The sequence below is a fragment of the Dendrobates tinctorius genome, unplaced genomic scaffold (assembly GCF_039654945.1).
Source record: "Dendrobates tinctorius isolate UK_male_01 unplaced genomic scaffold, ASM3965494v1 ptg000104l, whole genome shotgun sequence".
Classification (NCBI taxonomy): Eukaryota; Metazoa; Chordata; class Amphibia; order Anura; family Dendrobatidae; genus Dendrobates; species Dendrobates tinctorius.
This window is the reverse complement of record NW_027361772.1, coordinates 7,788,619-7,807,246: the sequence shown is the minus strand read 5'-3', so window position 1 is coordinate 7,807,246 and position 18,628 is coordinate 7,788,619. Positions and strand designations below refer to the sequence as shown.

The 18,628-nt window shown below is 51.3% G+C and overlaps 1 protein-coding gene across 1 annotated transcript in view; it reads left to right on the top strand.

Moving 5' to 3' along the window:
• Positions 1-444: 444 nt before the first annotated feature.
• LOC141100310 (uncharacterized) overlaps positions 445-18,628 on the top strand; it is a 43,608-nt gene continuing 25,424 nt past the window's right edge. The window contains exon 1 of the mRNA XM_073588694.1: positions 445-463. The gene's annotated coding sequence lies outside the window, so the exon portion shown is untranslated. The remainder of the gene's footprint in view (positions 464-18,628) is intronic.

Sequence of the window (18,628 nt, the reverse complement as noted above, 5' to 3'; positions counted from 1 at the left end):
TGAGTTTTTGGATAGTTTTGGCTTGAATTTCTTTGCAGGATGTTAGAATGGCCTCCAAGAGCTGCTGTTTTGATGTGAACCACCTCCCACCCTGATATTTCTTCATGTCTTCAGACATGAATGGAGCAGTGGTCATATGTGACTATGTTACTCCATTTAATAAGGAAGAACAGGGACCAGGACCCCGTTCAGGGGTAGTCCCAGTGAAGGATCGCACCTGTGGATGTTTATCACCAATCTGATGGATAGATGGTAAACTCCTTTACATTTACTTGCATCAGACGGGGAATCCCGTTAGTAATAAACCTCCATTCAGGCAGCTATCATGAGCAGGTGTGCCATGGATTTTTGGAGAATGATGTGATCCATGGACGCCTGTGCCGCCCACATGCTTCATACAAATAAGTACTGTGCGGAACACAAAGACTAAGTAATTCAGCGAGTGAGGACCGAGGAGGAACAGGTAGGTCACAGGGTTGGGTGAGTCTGTGATCACTTCTGGTTTCAGTCAAGAATTAGATCTGAGGTTTATAAGGAATTCTCCTGTAATTGTGCACTACAGGGTTAGAGACTGCTACCTGACCCGGAGCTGCTAATATTCAGGGGGTAGGAAGAATGTCTAACATCTGGCACACTGTCTGCACACATATAGTGCACATCACTGAAAACTATAGCAAAGGCACCTGGGTGTCCATTACGGGACCAGCCCAGAATAACAAACTAGGTCCCTACTCCCTAGTAATTGCAAGCAGGCATCTTGAAAATTATGAGGAACTGATGCAGAATGCACCTGTATGATCACGAGTGGTTGTGTTTTGTCCTGCTTAGGTTGCAGTCTGGCATTGAGTCCATGTTCCTTCCAGTTGTAAAATATCAGTTACAGGTTTGCTTCGTTATTATTGCTTTTGTCAGTAAGGTAAGGCTGTTAACACCTTGGTAAAGAAGTATCCTCATCTCAAACATTACTGTAGGTATCTTCAGGGGTGGACAGTGACAGCTTGGGGCTCCTGTGCAAGAAATGTGTCTGGGCCCCCCTCCTTTTATGGCAACCAAGCTAGAGATATAATATCTATATTATTATATAGAGTTATTTTTGCTATTTATAACGCCCTGTCCTTTATTACATACCGTCCGTTCTTGTTAGATACAGTATATAATGCAATGACAGCTGATAGAGCATGGGAGAGCTTATTTTCTGATGGAGCAGCCGATGGACTAGTCATCTGGTCACAGACTGATCCATCAGCAGGCATTTTATATATAACAAGAGAGGACTTTAGGTAATAATGAGACTAACAAAAATAACAAGAATACACTATGTAACGGATGGTGCTATATATAACAAGACATAATAGTATGTAATAATGGGACAGCACTGCGCATAACAGTAGCTGTGCAATAAGGAACTAACTGGAGAAGATGGTATATAATAAGGGACATCCCTTCCAGTACTAATGTCCCGCATACTTGTCTACTTCTTGTCCACTTTCTGGCATAATGTGCCATATCCTGGTCCTGGTATAATGTCCCCTATCATGGTCCATTTCATGGTATAATGTGCCCCATCCTTGTCTCTTTCCTGGAATACTGTGCCCCATCCTGGAATTCTGTGCTGCATGCTGGTATAATGTGCCCCATCCTGGTATAATGTGAACCATCCTGGTATACTGTGAACCATCCCGGTATACTGTGCCTCATCCTGGTATACTGTGCCCCGTCCTGGTATACTATACCACATCCTGGTATACTGTGCCCCATCCTGGAATACTGTTCCCCATCCTAGAATACTGTTCCCCATCCTGGTACAATGTGCCCCATGCTGGAATACTGTGCACCATCCAGGTATAATGTGCCCCATTCTGGAATACTGTGCCCAATCCTGGTATAATGTGCCCAATCCTGGTATAATGTGCCCAATCCTAGTAAAATGTGCCCATCCTGATATAATGTGACCCATGCTGGTATGCTGTGCCCAATCCTGGTATAATGTGCCCCATCCTGGTATAATGTGCCCCATCCTGGTATAATGTGTCCCATCCTGGTATACTGTGCCCAATCCTGGTATAATGTGCCCAATCCTAGTAAAATGTGCCCCATCTTAGAATACTGTGCCTTGTCCTGGTGTAATGTGCCCCATCCTGGAATACTGTTCCCCATCCTGGAATACTGTTCCCCATCCTAGTAGAATGACCCCATCCTGGAATACTCTGCCCCAACCTGGTATACTGTGTCCCATCCTGGTATAATGTGCCCAATCCTGGTATAATGTGCCCCACACTGGTATAATGTGCCCCATCCTGGTATAATGTGCCCAATCCTGGTATAATGTGCCCCATCCTGGTATAATGTGGTCAATCCTGGTATAATGTGCCCCATCCTGATATACTGTGCCCAATCCTGGTATAATGTGCCCCATCCTAGAATACTGTGCCCAATCCTGGTATAATGTGCACAATCCTAGTAAAATGTGCCCCATCTTAGAATACTGTGCCTTGTCCTGGTATAATGTGCCCCATCCTAGAATACTGTGACTTTTCCTGGTATAATGTGTCCCATCCTGGTATACTGTGTCCCATCCTGGTATACTGTGTCCCATTCTCGTATAATGTGCCCCACCCTGGTATACTGTGCCCCACCCTGGTATACTGTGTCCCATCCTGGTATAATGTGCCCCATCCTGGAATACTGTGCCCAATCCTGCTACAATGTGGCCAATCCTGGTATAATGTGCCCCACGCTGGTATACTGTGCTCAATCCTGGTAAAATGTACCCAATCCTGGTATAATGTGCCCCATCCAGGTATAATGTGCCCAATCCTGGTATAATGTGCCCAATCCTGGCATAATGTGCCCCATCCTAGAATACTGTTCCTTGTCCTGGTATAATGTGTCCCATCCTAGAATACTGTGCCTTGTCCTGGTATAATGTGTCCCATCCTGGTATACTGTGTCCTATCCTGGTATAATGTGCCCCGTCCTGCTATAATGTGCCCCATCCTGCTATACTGTGCCCAGCATCGGATTGGAGCACCTTGGACCCTCCAGAGAAAATCATTCTTGGGGCCCACTACGTAGCAACATAGAAATAAATATGAAACCACCAATTGTGGGGTAAAACGCGCTAATATCAGGGTATAACATAAGGCAGTACACGTCTTAATTATGTAACAGGGGTTTGGGTAACTCTCCTCATAGAATATAAAGTAGCCCCCTCATAGGGTACAATGCAGCCCCCTCATAGTACATAGAGTAGCCCCCTCATATAGTATAATGTAGCCCACTGACAGAATATAATGCAGACCTCATATAGTAGAATGTAGACCTCCTCATAGAATATAATGTAGCGCCCATAGAATATAATGCAACCAGCATCATAGAGTATAATGCAGTCCCCCATAGGATATAATGTAGTCCCCATAGATTATAATGCAACCCCCTCATAAGGTATAATGCAGCCCCCCATAGAATATAATGTAGCCCCCTCATATGGTATAATGAAGCCCCCTCATAGGGTATAATGCAGCCCCCTTCATATGGTCTAATACAGCCCTCCCAAAGAATATAATGTAGCCCCTCAGAATAGAATGCAGCCCCCCCTCATAGGGTACCATGCTGCCCCCTCATGGGGTATCATGCTGCCCCCCTCATGGGGTATCATGCTGCTACCCCTTATATGTGGCATCATGCTTCCCCCCTCATGCGGGGTATCATGCTGCCCCCTCACATGGGGTATCATACTGCCCCCCCCTCATACGGGGTATCATGCAACCTGGACTCACTATATTAAAAAAAACACTATACTTACCTCTCCTCCTCACTCCCATGCTGATTCCAGCGGCGGCTCTGCTCCCATGTCAGGAGCTGCGCTGCTGTGAGCCCGGCACACAGTGGGGACGCGATGAAATGATGTAATCGCGCATCTGCTGTGTGTCAGAGGAAGAGGGGAATGATGGGAGAGGGCGCGATGTGACGCTTTCTCTTCCATTATTGCGGCGTGCACTGGGGGGCCATACTGATGCCGGTGTGGGAGAAGGGGTCCCCGTCGAGTGTCCGGGCCGGAACCAAGGGGACTGTCATTTAGGTTCTGGGGCAGGTTGTTTCCGGGGGACAGAGTTCAGGGCCGGACCGTTGAGACTGACAGATGGGCTGGGGGAGGAGCCGATATAAAAGGGCAGGAGAATGCCAGTCACAGCAGAACGGGGAAGAAGGAGCAGGAGACCATGGGACTGTGTGAGAGCCAGAGCGACGTACAGAGGCCCGAGAGGAGGACAGAAGCAAGAGGGACACTTACACTGGATAGCAGGGGGACGGCGCCGAGTCGGCTGTCAGAGAACCGCTGCTCCGCTTCAACCGGCGGCCTGCCCGCGGACACCTGCGGCTGTTGCCGCCACACTCCAGCCCGCGGCCTGCCCGCGGATGCCTGAGGCTGTTGCCGCCACACTCCAGCCCGCGGCTGCGGCCTGCCCGCAGTCATCGGCGGCCGTTGCCGTCACACTCCAGCCCTCGGCTGCGGCCTGCCCGCGGTCACTCGCGGCTGTTGCCGCTGCACTCCAGCCCTCGGCTGCGGCCTACCCCTCGCCGCCTGAGGCCGCCCCGCTCCCGACCGCGGCTGCGGCCAGTTCACTGCAGACGGCAGCCATTAGTTCCCCGCTCCAGTCCGTGGCAAGAGTCGAGCCGACGCCCGCCGCAGACTCCCTGTTACAGCCGCTGGCTGCGCCGGTGGCTTGTCAATCGCCACCCCGCTTCGCGACCGCTTACCCCCGTCCGGGGATTGCGGCCCATCTGTCCAAGAACTCTTCTGGCGCCTGTTGTGCCCCTGCTTCGCCTGAGCGTCGGAACGCTCGAAGACTTCGCCAGTTCTTCAGCAGCTGGGCCCAGCGGCTGCTACGCCGAAGAACCATCACCCAAGACGCCGAAGGCGTCAGGACGGATAAGTGACATTATATAACTAACTAAGGACCCGTAGTCGGCCATACCGCGGCCCTATAGTGACCGGCCGTTGCCGGGGTAGTCGTGTTCATATATATCTGTGTTTGCTTGTGTTGAGTCCCTGCGAGGACAATCCCTGTTACCCGTTTGGTTGCTTAGACTAGTCACCTGATCTATACTTATAAAAAGTTATCACCAAAAGCATAAAGTCTCGCGTCTCGTCACTGCATCCCACGTACCTGCCGGTACCACACCGGGTCCCCCTGTTTTTTGGCCCCATAGCGGCCGTGTGGGATGGGGGCCCCTGGATGGAGCGGGGGCCCTGGTCTGCGGTCCCTTATAGTGGGCAGTGTTAGCCACAGCCTGCATGCTTAACATTCACTCCTCTCCACGCCCATGGGGGTGTGGGGAAGCGTGAATATTCATTTCACTTTAGCAACGGGAACAGGCTTTGGCTTCCTGTCACCCGCTGCTGCTCTGCTGGCACCGAGGGCTCCCATAGCACCTGCGTGGGGTGCCGCTATTAGCGACACACCACTGGCTGGGGGCCCCTGGAGCAGCAGGGGCCCTAGACAGCTGGCACTATATGTCAGCAGGTGTCAGTGCCTGGGCCCTCCTGTTCTCCGGTGGCCCAGTGCGACCCTGGCTGTATCCCATCCTGGAATACTGTGCCCCATCCTGGTATACTGTGCCCCATCCTGTTGCACTGTCCTGTTCACCAATACAGCAAAAAAAAATAATACTACTCTTCTACAGCCGGCACAGGAGCTAGCGACTCACTTTGGCGTCTCAGCCATGGCGTATGATGTCACTGCCATGTGCCTCCAGTTATGGGCACGACGACGTTAGCTGCTGGCCTCCGAATGGCCGGTGGCATGTATTGCAGTGCAGGGAGCTGGCTGGTCCACTGCACCGCAATACATTTAGGCTAAGGGTATGTGCACACATAGTTTTTTGTCTCTGCAGATTTTGTAGAGAAAACCGCAGGTAAATCCGCAGGACTTGTCCTGCGGTTTATCTGCGGTTTTGCCTGCGGTTTTGCCCTGCAGTTTTACACCTCATCCCCCTGCAGTTTTACACCTCATAATGGATGAGGTGTAAAACTGCAGCGTTTCTGCACCAAACAATTGACATGCTGCGTTTTGAAAACCGCGGAAAAAAACGCAGCATGTGCACAGCTTTTTTTTATTTCCATAGGAAATAAAGGTACTGTACAACGCAGCAGAATCTGCTGCATTTCTGCAGAGCCAAAACCGCTGCGGAAACGCAGCAGAAACCGCAAAGTGTGCACATACCCTAAATGTGTGTCCTTGGACGCATCTGCAGCAGAAATAGTTGCTGATGTCGGCAGGTCCCCTCCACCTCAGGACCTCGGTGCCGTTGCATTGGCGATATGTCTGCTCCTAGAGATATTGAAGATTTGGGTTAGACTTCTTGAACCTGCAGCTAGTTCTAGGGCGGGTGTGGGAGGAACGGCCCCCGTCGAGTGTCCGGGCCGGAACCAAAGGAGCCGTCATCTGGGTTCCGGGGGAAACTGTCCCCGGGGGACATAATTCAGGGATGTACCGTTCTGACAGACAGATGGCTGGGGGAGGGACCAGTATAAAGGAGGCGGGGAATTCCCCGGACGATGAGTCAGCAGACCGGGACAGAGACTGCAGGAAAGCGTGGGAGCGACTGGAAGCTAGAGTGACCCACCAGTGCCAGAGAGGACGCTCACCGAGGACTCCAGAGGGACGGTGCTAAGGCGACCGGCCGAGACTTGCTGCCCCGCTCCAGCCCGCGGCCACTGCGGCCTCAGTTCAACCTGCGGCCGCTGCCGCCTCTTCTCAGCCCGCGGCTGTAGCCTACCCGCGGTCACCCGCGTCTGCCGCCGCCCCCCCTCATCCTGCAGCTGTGGCCTGTTCCCTGCCACCCGCCGCCGCCCCACTCTCGCCCGTGGCCGCGGCAAGTACCGTGCCGTCGGCGGCCACCACTGTCCCGCTCCGGTCCGCAGCAGGGGCCGGGCCTCTGCTGACCGCGGACTCCCCGTCGCAGCCGCTAGCTTTGCAGGTGGCCTGTCATTCGCCACCTCCCATCGCTACCGCTTGCCCCAGGCCGGGGCCTGCGGCCCACCCGTCCAAGGACTCCACCAGGGCCTGTGGGGCTCCAGCATCATCAGCGCGCTGGAGGGCGCCAAGACTCCGTCAACGTCTCAGAAACTGGGCCCAGCAACTACTGGCCAACCCGAATGGCGAGGGACGTCTGGACAGCTAAGTTGACTTTACAATTAAGGACCCGTAGTCGGCCATACCTCAGCCCTATAGTGACCGGCTATTGCTGGAAGTAGTCGTGTTCTACCTAATTGTGTTTGCTTGTCTATAGCCCCTGCGAGGGCAACCCGTGTTACCCCTGTGGGCGATCAGGCTGAGACTGAGGAAAGTTCCCTCTAGTCTTATAAACTTTATTTTAGAAAGCACAAAATTGTCTCGTGACACGTCACTGCATCCTGTGTTCCTGCAAATACCACATTTGGCGTAGGCGGCAGGATGCAGTCTCCGAGCGCAGACGGTGGTGCGCCTGATCAGAGTGGGGCTGCGAGCAGGGTGGATGACGGGGGTTCCCTGCTCCAGCATCTCCCTGGGGGCTATGCTGAGTAACCTGCCCCGGTTTTCTGGCTCCGATACGCTGTTGTGGGACTGGACAGAACGTATGCGGGGCCTTTTCCGCATGCACCCATGACCCCCGATTTAGAGGCTGAGGTGGCCCTTATGGCGCTAGATGGGGAGGCTCGGAAGTCGGTAATGTTGAGACCCCCGGGGCATCGTAACACCTTTGCCAGGGTCCTACAGATCCTGGATGAGACCCACGGGGATCCAACAGAAGTGGGAGAGTTGAGAACCGGGTTGTTCAGTCGGATGCAGGGGGAGAGGGAGACCATCACCCAATATATGAACGCCCTCCAGGAGCTACACACAGCCATAGAAAGGAAGGACGGAATAGGGGTAGGGCCCATAGACATTACCCTGCGTGACCTGCTAGTGACTGGACTCTGGGACCCACTAATTAAGCAGGCATTGCGGGAACAGGTCCGAGTGAACCCACATTTAACCTTTTCCGAAGTGGGGAGTCAGGCCCGGGTGCGAGAGCAAGAGCAGGGGATGACGGCTCCTGTTGGAAAGGCCCGGAGCACGGAGTCCTCCGTAAGCGTTGTCGAAGAAACTCAATGGATTGAGGAAATGAGACAAGAACTGTAGAGTATCCGGGGCGATCTGGCCGAAGCGAAGAAAAGAACGGAGTCCGTGCCCGGCCGACCTGGCTACAATTCCGAGCCCTGGGGGCCTCGCAATACCTGGGGTGGCTGAGCCTCACCGCCCCAGTGCTATGAGTGTGGAGAACTGGGCCACTTCGCATGGGAGTGTCCGAGGCGTGGGAGATACCCACCCCGGCAGGCATTAAGCTAGAGGGCTCCGGGCATGGGGGATGCCGCTCGGAGCCAGAAGCCCCAACGAGGGGTGGTGGAAGTCCCGAAGAACTGGTCGCTAAGTGCCCAATAGTATGGGCCGAAGTTGAGGGTCATGCTGTGCGGTGCCCCGGAAGCAGCAAGGCCCCAGTGGGGACCCATGATACGACTAGTGGCCGCAGACCAACTGCCGGTACCTGTCGTCAGGGTGGTGTGGCTTCAGATGACATTGTGTGGTAAATCTCTCGGTCGCCGGGGAGTCCTGACTCAAGGAGAGACTAACGACCATCATCCGATCATCTTGCGCATGAATGTACTTCGGGAGTTCGGCAATCTACTCCTCAACGATTCCACGCAGGAGACCCTAAGTCAGTGGGGTTCTCGCACGGCCCAGGGGCAGGTCTTCCAGCAGTTGGTGCGGGAGGCCCCCCGCTCGTGCTTCCTCCGGGGCAGACGGTGGTGGCTCTGCTGATCCGTGCCCCAATGCAACTGGAGGGCGTGGAGCTGCAGGTGGAACCATGTTACTCTGAGCGCCTGCACCCTGTCATCCTGGTGGCCCGCTCCCTGGCCGCAGTGCAGGAGGGGACCGTCTTGGTACGTTGTGTCAACCTGGAAGATCAGGATATCACCCTGAAGCCCCGGGCCGAAATGTCCAAACTAGTAAGGCCATTGGAGGAGCTGCTGCCGGACCCCGCAGTCGAGTTGCGGGTGCAACCTGAAGATCTCTGGGCAGTAACGGTACGAATCCAACAGGCTACCGCGTCCGCGGCCCAAGAAAAAGGTCGAGTCATTCTGGAGAGAATGCGGGCTGAACTTTCCGGCCTAGCGCCAGCCCAGCTTCTCCAAGTAGAGACACTCCTTGGGCAATATTACAGTGTCTTCGCCAGCCACGATGACGACTTCGGATGTACCACGGCCATCACGCATGGGATCCCCACGGCAGGAGCGTCCCCCATCCGGGAGCGGTATTGGCAAATACCACCGCAGCTATATCAGGAAGTGAAAACTCTATTAGCCCAAATGCTCTGGAAGGGGGTCATACGAGAAAGCCAAAGCCCTTGGGCGGTCCCTATTGTCCTGGTTCGGAAGAAAGATGGCACTCTCCGTTTTTGCGTGGATTACCGGAAGTTGAACGCCTGCACCATCAAGGATTCGTATCCACTGCCCCGCATAGAAGAGTCTCTATCCGCCCTGGGGAACGCAACGTACTTTTCGACCCTTGACCTGGCCAGCGGGTACTGGCAAGTACTGATGTCGGAGGAAGACAGAGCCAAGATGGCATTCATCCTTCCCATGGGACTGTTCGAGCTCAATCGGATGCCGTTTGGGCTGGCCAACGCCCCCGGAACTTTACAGCGGTTGATGGAGCGGTGTCTAGGAGACCTCAACTTTGAAGCCACGTTGATATACCTGGATGATATCATTATCTATTCCGCCACGTTCGAGGACCACCTGAGGCGGTTGGGGCAGGTGCTCGGCCGGCTGCAGAAGTACGGGTTAAAGATAAAGCCCCAGAAATGCCACCTGTTCCGCACCCAGGTCGAGTACCTGGGGCATACCGTCTCGCAAGAGGGCGTTCGACCATCCCTGGAAAAGGTCGCTGCCATCCAGGGGTGGCCTACCCCCGAGACGGTGAAGGACGTGCGGGCCTTCTTGGGGTTGGCCGGCTACTACTGTCGGTTCGTGAAGAATTTTGCACGCCGAGCCCGAGTCCTGCAGGACCTGCTGAAGGGGGCTCCCGCTGGGGCGAATGGATGGAAGATCCAGTGGCAGCAACCGCAAGAGGATGCGTTTCAAGACCTCAAAGCTGCTCTCTCGGACGCCCCGGTACTGGCATATGTGGATTTTTCGCAACCGTTCATCCTGCATACTGACGGGAGCCTCCAGGGGCTAGGAGCGTGTTGTCACAGGTGCAGGGTGGCTGGGAGAAAGTGATCGCCTATGGTAGCCGGTCGCTGCACGACTTAGAACGCAACCCAGGCAATTACAGCTCCTTTAAGCTTGAGCTCCTCGCGGTAGTATGGGCTATGACGGAGCGATTCGCAGAGTATCTGGCGGGCTCCGAAGTAGTAGTGCGGACCGATAACAACCCGTTAGCCCATTTGGAGAATGCCAAACTGGGGGCCCTCGAGCAGCGGTGGGTGGCTCAAGACGACGAATTAGAAGCAGATGAGATGCCGTTCGCCCTCACAACCGCCGCGCTTACAGTCAACACGCAAGAAGTGCCTCATCCGGGACTCCTAGGAGGGATGCTGGGACAACCCCGCGACAACTGGATCCAGCAGCAAGAAGATACAGAAATTGGACTCCTGCGCCGATGGGTGGCCACCGGTAAATTGCCCACGGGCTCGCAGAGACAGAATTTGACCCAAGATATGCTGCTGATGCTGCGCCAGTGGGAAAAACTAGTCATCAAAAAGGGACTTTTATACTGAAAGGCCATGTCACGAACCACGTTAGCTACGATATGGCAGGTGATCGTGCCCGGAGCCCATCTCAACCAACTGGCCCGGGAAGCCCATGAAAAAGGGGCTCACTTTGGTGCTCAAAAGACTTTACAATGGTTGCAGCAGATGGTGTACCACCCACGCTTGCATTCTCCCGTAGAAGAAGCTTGTCGAACCTGCCGCCCATGCGAGCTCGCTAAACCCCCTGCGCAGCGAGCCTCGGTAACATCAGCCCCTCTGGAGCTTCTTACGGTGGATTATCTGACCATAGGTCCTGCCTATCAGGGGTATGAACATTGTCTCATTATGGTGGACCATTTCACCAAGTTCGCTGTGGTCACCCCCACCCGAGACCAAACAGCGGAGTCGGCCGCTTATGCGATTTGTAGGAACTTTATTCAAGTGTACGGCTGTCCACAATGAATACATTCGGATCAAGGAGTGTGCTTCCTAGGAAAAGTCATGGAAGAGCTACACTTTACGGTATCGATAAATCGCGGACTACGCCATACCACCCGCAGGGAAACGGAGCCTGCGAGCGATTCAATCGTACACTAATCCAAATGCTGCGCACCCTCTAGAGCGACCGCAAGGCCCGCTGGCCTGAATATGTCCCCGAGCTAGTGTGGGTATATAACAATTGGGTGCATCGAGTGACTGGTTACACCCCCTACTCATTGCTGTTTGGACGAGAAGGCAAAGGAATTACAGAGGTGGAATTGAACCCGGAGGAACCACAACCCTGGACCGGGGCATCCTCGTGGGTCCTAAACCACCGACATCGGCTGCAGACCCTCCACCGAATCGTCAACACGAAGCTCCAAGATCTAGAACACCAAGGGGAGCACTGCCCCCACCCATTGACTTTCAAGCTGGGGATTGGGTACTCGTACTTGATCAACACCCCCAAAACAAGATAGAACCCCGGTGGGAGGCGAACCCGTACCGAGTGTTGCGCCGAATAAGCCCCGATGGGCCTGTGTACGAAATACAATCTGAAGGAAATGACGCGCCTCTCACTCGGGTTGTGCACTGTAACATGTTACGACCATGTACATCTACCGATCCCCCACGGCCCGAACCGACCCCCCAGGTCCCTGACCCCCTGCCTACAGTCTGGGACCTGGATGACGAAGAGGACTTCCCCATCACATCTGCGGGGCGCCCCAGTAGTGGCACTACAGTAGACCCGGAAATCCCACCAGAACCAACTAGTCGACCACCCTCCACCACCCCAGAAGACTCCACTACACCTGAGCTTCGACGCTCCGAGCGGTCAACAGCTGGAAAACCCCCTGAACGTTACGAACAGGACCAGTTCGTATGGCGACAAGGACTGTCGTAGCAAAAGACTAACCCAAGTCTACAAAAACCCTTGCCCGAGGACTGGCAAGCATACAGGGCAGGGAAGTGTGGGAGGAACAGCCCCCATCGAGTGTCCGGGCCGGAACCAAAGGAGCCGTCATCTGGGCTCTGGGGGAAACTGTCCCCGGGGGACAGAATTCGGGGACGGACCGTTCTGACAGACAGATGGGCTGGGGGAGAGACCAGTATAAAGGAGGCGGGGAATTCCCTGGACGATGAGTCAGCAGACCGGGACAGAGACTGCAGGAGAGCGTGGGAGCGACTGGAAGCTAGAGTGACCCACCAGTGCCAGAGAGGACGCTCACCGAGGACTCCAGAGGGACGGTGCCAAGGCGACCGGCCGAGACTTGCTGCCCCGCTCCAGCCCGCGTCCACTGCGGCCTCAGTTCAACCCGCGGCCGCTGCCGTCTCTTCTCAGCCCGCTGCTGTAGCCTACCCGCGGTCACCCGCGGCCGCCGCCTCCCCTCAGCCTGCGGCTGTGGCCTGTTCCCTGCCACCCGCCGCCGCCACACTGTCGCCCGTGGCAGCGGCAAGTACGGTGCCGTTGGCAGCCACCACTGTCCCGCTCTTGTCCGCAGCAGGGGCCGGGCCTCTGCTGACCGCGGACTCCCCGTCACAGCCACTAGCTGCACATGTGGCCTGTCATTCGCCATCACCCATCGCTACCGCTTGCCCCAGGCCGGGGCCTGCGGCCCACCCATCCAAGGACTCCGCCGGGGCCTGTGGGGCTCCAGTGTCACCAGCGCGCCGGAGGGCGCAAAGACTCCGTCAGCGCCTCTGTAACTGGGCCCAGCAACTACTATGCCGGTAGACCACCAACCTGAACGGCGAGGGACGTCTGGACAGCTAAGTTGACTTTACAATTAAGGACCCGTAGTCGGCCGTACCGCGACCCTATAGTGACCGGCTATTGCCGGAAGTAGTCGTGTTCTACTTACTTGTGTTTGCTTGTCTATAGCCCCTGCGAGGGCAACCCGTGTTACCCCTGTTGGCGATCAGGCCGAGACTGAGGAAAGTTCCCTCTAGTCTTATAAACGTTATTTTAGAAAGCACCAAATTGTCTCGCGACTCGTCACTGCATCCTGCGTACCTGCAAATACCACACGGGGGTTCCTGATCCCTGTAGTGGGGGTAAAGCACACTCACTGTTTTTGGAACTCCCATAGAAGTAAACAGGGAGCTGCACATGTGAAGGCAGTGAAGGGTCAGTTCCTATCTTCTCCTCTGAGTGTTTTGCATAGGCCATGTTCACACGGTCAGTATTTAGTAAGGTTTTTACATTAGTATTTGTAAACCAAAATCAGGAGTGGGTGATAAATACAGATGTGTTTCTATTATACTTTTTCCTCTGATTGTTGTTCCACTCCTGGTTTTGGCTTACAACTAGTGTTGAGCATTCCGATACCGCAAGTATCGGGTATCGGCCGATACTTGCTGTATCGGAATTCCGATACCGACTTCCGATATTTTTTCAATATCGGAATTCGGCATCGGAATCGGAAGTTCAAAGTTGATTGACAGACTGACGTCATCATGATGCGCGGTGTGTGCGCATCATGATGCGCCGTCATTTCGGGCCTTCCGGGGGGCTGTGCCGGCCTGCCGGGGGGCTGTGCCGGCCTGCCGGGGGGCTGTGTGGACTGCCCGGGGTCTGTACCGGCCTGCCGGGGGGCTGTGCCGGCCTGCCGGTGGTCTGTGCACCCTGTGGGGGTCTGTACCGGCCTGCCGGGGGGCTGTGCCGGCCTGCCGGTGGTCTGTGCACCCTGTGGGGGTCTGTACCGGCCTGCCGGGGGGCTGTGCCGGCCTGCCGAGGGGCTGTGCTGATGTCCGGGGGTCTGTGCAAGCATTGTCCGATGGGACTACAAGTCCCATCGGGCGATGCCTGCTACCATGACAGTGATTGACACATTAGCCAATGATGGGACAGTAGTAGTCCCATCATCCGGCTAATGTGTTAAATGTTAAAAAAAAAAAAAAAAAATACTACATACATACTACATGCTACATACATACTACATATATACTACATACATACTACATACATGCTACATACATACTACATGCATGCTACATACATACTACATGCTACATACATACTACATGCATGCTACATACATACTACATGCTACATACATACTACATATATACTACATACATACTACATATATACTACATACATACTACATACATGCTACATACATACTGCATGCTACATACATACTACATACATACTACATGCATGCTACATACATACTACATGCATGCTACATACATACTACATGCATGCTACATGCATGCTACATACATACTACATGCTACATACATACCACATACATACTACATACATACTACATACTACATATATACTACATGCATGCTACATACAGTACATACTACATGCTACATACATACCACATACATACTACATACATGCTACATACTACATACATACTACATGCATGCTACATACATGCTACATACATACTACATGCATGCTACATACATACTACATGCCACATACATACCACATACATACTACATACATACTACATGCTACATACATACTACATATATACTACATGCATGCTACATACATACTACATGCTACATACATACCACATACATACTACATACATGCTACATATATACTACATGCATGCTACATACATACTACATATATACTACATGCATGCTACATACATACTACATGCTACATGCATGCTACATGCATACTACATACATACTACATGCTACATACATACCACATATATACTACATACATACAATACATTCATACAATACATACATAGACATACAGTACATATAACATAGAGTAACATACTTACCAATACTTGTCACATTGTTCCCCGAAGCCATTGTCTTTTCCGGAATAAATATTAACATAACAAACCACAAAAATACTCACCCACGATCCGAAGCAGTCCACGAGTGTGTCCCACGACGATCTTGGGTAGAGAACGGCAGCATCAGATGATGCTGCCGTTCTCTACGGGCTGCAGGAATCCAATGACGGAAGGTAGGTATCCTTCCGCACTGTATTCCTCCGCCACTTAAAAAGAAAAAAGTCCCTAGTCTCACTTTATGCCATTGCTGCGTGGGAAATTCCCACACAGCAATGGCATAAAGTGAGACTAGGGACTTTTTTTTTTTTTAAGTGGCGGAGGAATACAGTGCGGAAGGATACCTACCTTCCGTCATTGGATTCCTGCAGCCCGTAGAGAACGGCAGCAACAGCTGATGCTGCAGTTCTCTACCCAAGATCGTCGTGGGACACACTCGTGGACTGCTTCGGATCGTGGGTGAGTATTTTTGTGGTTTGTTATGTTAATATTTATTCCGGAAAAGACAATGGCTTCGGGGAACAATGTGACAAGTATTGGTAAGTATGTTACTCTATGTTATATGTACTGTATGTCTATGTATGTATTGTATGAATGTATTGTATGTATGTAGTATATATGTGGTATGTATGTAGCATGTAGTATGTATGTAGTATGTATGTAGCATGTAGTATGTATGTAGCATGCATGTAGTATATATGTAGTATGTATGTGGTATGTATGTAGCATGTAGTATGTATGTAGCATGCATGTAGTATGTATGTAGCATGCATGTAGTATATATGTAGTATGTATGTGGTATGTATGTAGCATGTAGTATGTATGTAGCATGCATGTAGTATATATGTAGTATGTATGTAGCATGTAGTATGTATGTAGCATGCATGTAGTATATATGTAGTATGTATGTAGCATGTAGTATGTATGTAGCATGCATGTAGTATGTATGTAGCATGCATGTAGTATGTATATGGTATGTATGTAGCATGTAGTATGTATGTAGCATGCATGTAGTATATATGTGTTATGTATGTGGTATGTATGTAGCATGCATGTAGCATGCATGTAGTATGTATGTAGTATGTATGTAGTATATATGTAGTATGTATGTAGCATGTAGTATGTATGTAGCATGCATGTAGTATATATGTAGTATGTATGTAGCATGTAGTATGTATGTAGCATGCATGTAGTATATATGTAGTATGTAGCATGTAGTATGTATGTAGCATGCATGTAGTATATATGTAGTATGTAGCATGTAGTATGTATGTAGCATGCATGTAGTATATATGTGTTATGTATGTAGCATGTAGCATGTAGCATGCATGTAGCATGCATGTAGTATGTATGTAGTATATATGTGGTATGTATGTAGCATGCAGTATGTATGTAGCATGCATGTAGTATATATGTAGTATGTATGTTGCATGTAGTATTTATGTAGTATGAATGTAGCATGTATGTAGTATGTAGTATGAATGTAGCATGTATGTAGTATGCATGTTGTATGTATGTAGCATGTAATTTTTTTTTTTTTTTTTACATTTAACACATTAGCCGGATGATGGGATTACTACTGTCCCATCATTGGCTAATGTGTCAATCACTGTCATGGTAGCAGGCATCGCCCGATGGGACTTGTAGTCCCATCGGACGATGCCTGCACAGACCCCCGGAGCCTGCACAGACCACCGGCAGGCCGGCACAGCCCCCCGGCAGGCCGGCACAGCCCCCCGGAGCCTGCACAGCCCCCCGGCAGGCCGGCACAGCCCCCCGGCAGGCCGGCACAGCCCCACGGAGCCTGCACAGACCACCGGCAGGCCGGCACAGACCACCGGAGCCTGCACAGACCCCCTGGCAGGCCGGCACAGCCCCCCGAAAGGCCCGTACAGACCCCAGAGAGGCTGTACAAGGGCAGGAAAGGGTTTTTCTTATTCCGATACCGGAAGTCCCATAGACTTGAATGGGACTTCCGGTATCGGAATCGGCGATACCGATACTTTTTTTAAAGATCGGCCGATACCATCCGATACGATACTTTGAAGTATCGGACGGTATCGCTCAACTCTACTTACAACTACTGATGTAAAATACTGACCAAATACTCAATGTGTGAACGTGGTCTTATCAGAAGAATCTCCTGCAGCAGCTTATCCTCAGAGTTATTGCTCGCTCACACTGGCGTATAGCACAGCCGAGTGATCTCTGATGCTTTATCGGGTAGCACTCGGCTTAATGTTATACTATGGGGCAGTGCAGATCTAAATCAGCATGAGAATACAATCTCAGCATGCTGCGAGTGGCTCCTATATTCGGGTGCGAGTGAAACGTCGGTTTGCGCTCTGAAGTCAGTCCGCTTCCCGGGGACTCAGACAATGGAGAAGATGGAGAAATTAAGTGTGGATCGGATCACACTAACGTGACACTCAGATCAAACTCTGACCATTGATTACCATAACTGATCCGGCAATATTGAATGAGATAATTTACGTTAGTTGTTAGCGTACCTTTAATCAGACACAGGAGCTGAGCTGACCATTCACTGCCATCATCTGTACTCTAAATAAGTACATTCTAATATCACTTCAGCTAATGCATGCATTTTTTTTACAGGAATGAAGACAAACCTCTTACTAAAGTGATTTGTAAAGTTTCATAGCTTTCCAGGCTGGAAAAAATACACATAAAAAAATCTATGAAAGTTTATTAACGGATTTGATCAGAGTTTGCATCTTTATTCTTGATGTCAAAAATACTAGAACCCAGACACATCCTATGAAATTCGATGGGGTCTGGCCGGATTCTCCAATATCCATATGGTAACTGATCCGGCATAGCGATCATGATATGAATGGGGAATTTATGGAGCAAATATTTAAGTGCTTACTTGATAGCTCCAATGGGACTGGTCTAGGTTTTTTTGCAATGTGATAATACAGTGGTATGAAAAAGTGTTTGCCCCCTTCCTGATTTCCTATTCTTTTGCATGTTTCACAGTTAAATGTTTCAAATCACCAAACAAATGTAAATATTAGACAAAGATAACACAAGTAATCCCAAGATGTAGTTTATAAATGAAGGTCTTTATTATTAAGGGAAAAAGAAATCCAAACCTACAAGGCCCGGTGTGAAAAAGTGATTGCCCCCCTCTCTCCTCCTTAAAACTTAAATTAACTGTGGTTTATCACATCCTTAGGAAGCTGAGTTCAATTTCCCTATCCACACGCAGGCCCGATTACTGCCACACCTGATCAAAATCAAGAAATCACTTAAATAGGACCTGCCTGACAAAGTGAAGTAGTCCAAAAGATCCTCAAAAGCTAGACATCATGCCGTGATCCAAAGAAAGTCTGGAACAAATGAGAAGCAAAGTAACTGTGATCTATCGGTCTGGAAAAGGTTATAAAGCGATTTCTAAAGCTTTGGGACTCCACCTGTTGGGGTGATCTCTTAGTGATTGCCTGCCGCTGACCACAGCGAACCACAGTGAGAGCCATTATCTATGAAAACATGGAATAGTGGTGAAAAAGAATAAGAAATCAGAAAGGGGCACACACCACTGTATTTGATGTTCATGTAAG